Consider the following 3,962-nt stretch of genomic DNA (forward strand, 5'->3'; position numbering starts at 1 on the left):
TTCATTTTGGCTTGCCTGTTCCCAACATTACGAATGCTAAGTTGCAGGATAGCAAACTGCTGGGGTTTCCTCTGAGCTAGACAAGGACCGAACGTGCAATCACTGCCCACCCCTCCTTCTCACAATGTTTATTGCTGTCCTGGTGGCACACCCCCAGCCTGCCTCTGCCATTACTTATTCTGAAAACCAGTCAGAATCTTCGCATTTCCAAGAGAAATGCCCCCTCTTGTGGTGGCTGCTGAATACTGCATTCCTAGCTTCCGGCTGGAGAGCTGGAAAATACCCGACAACTTCCTACAAACAGACCTGTGGAGATACTAGGAACTCCAGTCTGCCCAGAGTACTGGAAGCTTTGAGCCTCTTGCTGTGAGAGCTAAATCCTCTCTAACTACACCAGGCTTTCAGATATAGTTTGAACCATATAAAATTGCTGATAGTCAACCATTTTTAAGCTAAAAAATGGCAATTTCGTACAGTTTAATGTAATATATGAAGATAAGCCAGGGAAATTTCTGCCAGCCCCTATGGTTTTGGCTGAGCCCTTTGAATACTGTCCAATAATGGAAATTCTTTCTATTCTAGCAACTACAATGAAAAATTTTAAACACAATAAATGAACATTTTTCAAGCCCTAAATGCTAGATAATTTTTGCCAAGCTCTAAACATAAACATGTTTCTTGGTCAATTGGCAGTTAATTACAAAGAGCAGACTTAGAAAGTTAGACTTCCCTAGATCTGTTTTTTATTCATTTAGAAGCATTTGCCAAATAAATGACAAAACTACCTCTATCCTAGCTAAATTGGGTGTTGTAATTCTCTCATAGATGTAATATTTTTGTAAATGCCCTATTTATTTGCTTTTAAAATGAGAATTAAATACTGTGTGACTAATTATATTAAACAATCTTTGTCAACAATGTTAATTCATCATTCTAATAAAATTTGAAATAAAATTTTGTTTAATTATTCCATATTAAACATCATTGATATAAAATGGGAATGAACATCCATAACCTCATATCAGAGACTCTTTACAATAAATAAAGAGCTGTAAGAAATCAATAAAAAATTAACAACTCAGTACGGCAAGGAATGTGACCAGACCATTTATATGTAAAAAAACATAGTTAAAACATGAAAAGAAGCTCAACTTCACTCACACTGAGAGCAATGAAAATTTAACGTACATTGAGATATCATTCTCACCTCTCAGTTGGCAGAAATTAAAAGATTTGTTGAGACATTCTTGACAAGTTTATGAAGAAACAAGCACTCTTACAACATTTCTGGTATGCGTATAAACTGGGGCACACTTCCCAGAAAGGACAATTTTGTAAAAACTATCAACTTTACAAATATATATACTCCTGGCCCTGGCAAATATCGTGTCTTATAATATAGCTTTAAGACATGATTAAACACATAATATGACATACATGTAATGTTATTAATTGCAGAATTACTTTTAATAGCACAAAATTGCAAACACCCTAAAAGTCAATCAAGAAAAATACAGTTAAATAAATGAAAGTACATCTATAAAATAGAATATTATGCAGCTGTTAAAGAAGTAGGAAGTTCTGGAGAGATCCAAGATGGTGGAGTAGATAAACACTGTGTCTGCTTCCTTCCATAAACATATTAAAATTACAACTAAATTACAGAACAATCAACCTGGAAAACCATCTGAAGTCTGGCTGAACAGAAGTTTTATAACTAAGGATATAAAGAAGAAGCCACGATGAGATTGGTAAGAGGGGTGGAGAAGCAAAACGGGCTGGCCCCCAATTTCCATGTGTATGTGGCTGTGGAGAATCAGGAGGGATATCTCAGCCACAGAAGTTCCCCCTGAAGGAGAGAGGGACCCCAGCCCCACACCAAGCTCCCCAGCCCAGAGTACTGGTGCCAGGAAGAGGAGCCCCTACAACATTTAGCTGTGAAAAACAATGAGGATTCTGACCATCTGGGTGGGACAGAAAGCTGTAAGAAACCCAGACGCCCTCTTAAATGGCCCAAGCACAGACTCTATAATTTGCAGACCCTTGACTGGGCTCCAGCAGAGGGACAGTAACTCAAGGAGTGTTGAAGGCATATGAGGGCAGATTGAGGTATGTGGTTTGGAGCGAGGGCTAGAGGACAGTCGCCATTTTCCCTGTGTGAGGTCCTTCTCCTGTGCAGCCAGCAGGTGGGCACCATCTTTCTTGTGTTGAGCCCACCCCCACAGGCCAAATCTGAATCTGCTCGGTTTGGTGAGTTCTGCTGCTCCATCCTGCTGACTTATTGGGAACCCTCCCTACCCAACTCCTCCAACACCCGAGGCACTTTCTTGGAAGTAGCCAACCCCAACCACATCGAATTCTTTCTTGGAAAACTATCAGAGTCCATGGGTCCCAGGCTGCCAGCAACTGGCTTCGGTGTGCTCTGAGAACTTTTGCTGAGTAGCTCCAGGCTTAGCACTGGCACCAAATCAGAGTCTACATTAACCTGGTGACCACAACTCTTCCCACTCAAGTGACTACCTGAGATTCTTTCTCACCCAACTCACATACCACGTGAGGCTTTATCAGTGGCTGAACCTTTAGGGAGCGGCAGGTAGCAGTAGGCCTTGGGGTATCTTGGCTCTTTGCAGAGCTCACCTGGGCCTGGTACTGGTGGCAACCATCCTAGATTCACAGGGTGTCTCCTCCTATGTGCCTCCAACATTAGCACAGGCAGCAAACAACCTCAATCACTTTGTAACTCCTTCCAGGTAGTCCCCAGCCAGTCACAGGCAGGGGGTGACCTGGGCCGGCACCAGAGCCCCTCCCAAGAAGACCCAGGCTTCAAAGCACCACCCTTAAACGGGCACACACAAAGAGCATTTTCAAAAGGCACCAGAGCCTGCTGGAGCAAGTCCCACTCAGTGGGGTAAGCCCCTTGCATAGCTGCCTGTAAACTGTGGATGTGGCTAAACCCCACAGCCAGTCAGCCTGAGGGCCAATGTGACACACTGATGTGCCAACAGCAACCAAGGCTCAACTATAACAAAAGAGCACACACAACCCACACAAGGGACATGGAGCACATGGAGCAGGTGACCAGGGAGACTGTGCCAGGGCCCCACAGGGCACATACTATGTAAGGCCACCTCGCCAAGACTGAGAGACAGAGCAGGTCTACCTAATACATAGAAACAAACACAGAGAGGCAGCCAAAATGAGAAAACAAAGCATAGGGAATATAGTCAATGATATAGTAATAACTATGTTTAATGCCAGGTGGGTACTAGACTAGTTGGGGTGGGGGAGGGGAGTCACTTCTTAATTTACATAAATGTCTAACCACTATGTTGTACATCTGAAATTAATATAAACTAATATTGAATGTCAATTGTGATTGAAATATAAAAATGGGGCAGGGGGAGGTGCAGGGGAATAAGAGGTCCAAATTTCCAGGTATCAAACAAATAAGTCATGTGGATGTAATATACAGCATAGGGAATATAGTCAATAATATTGTGATAGCGTGGTACAGTGTCAGATGGTTGCTGGATTTATCATGGTGATCACTTGTTTAGGTAGATAAATGTTGGATAACTATGGTGTACCCCTGAAACTAATATAATATTGTTTGTTAGCTATATTTTTAATTTAAAAATATTTTTAAAAAGTAGGAAGTTGTCCATGTACCAATATAGAGCAACCTCCCAGATAATTACTTGAAACAAATTACAGAAGTGTACATAATATGCCACTTTATAGTTACAGAAAAACATGTTTTTATTTTTGCTTTATAAACATAAAGAGCCTCTAGAAGGCTTTCCCAAAAAAGTGATAAAATTGGTTAATGGGAAAGGCAGATTGTGGGAAGAAAACATTTCACTATATTCTTATGGAGGTGAGGAGAGATATGATATGAGAGTATCACATATACAAAAATTAAATGTAATAGAATCATTTATGTAAGTAGGTTAAAAAAACTC

Source organism: Rhinolophus sinicus, chromosome 17 (assembly GCF_057876585.1).
Source record: "Rhinolophus sinicus isolate RSI-liver-muscle chromosome 17, RSI-T2T, whole genome shotgun sequence".
Taxonomy (NCBI): Eukaryota; Metazoa; Chordata; class Mammalia; order Chiroptera; family Rhinolophidae; genus Rhinolophus; species Rhinolophus sinicus.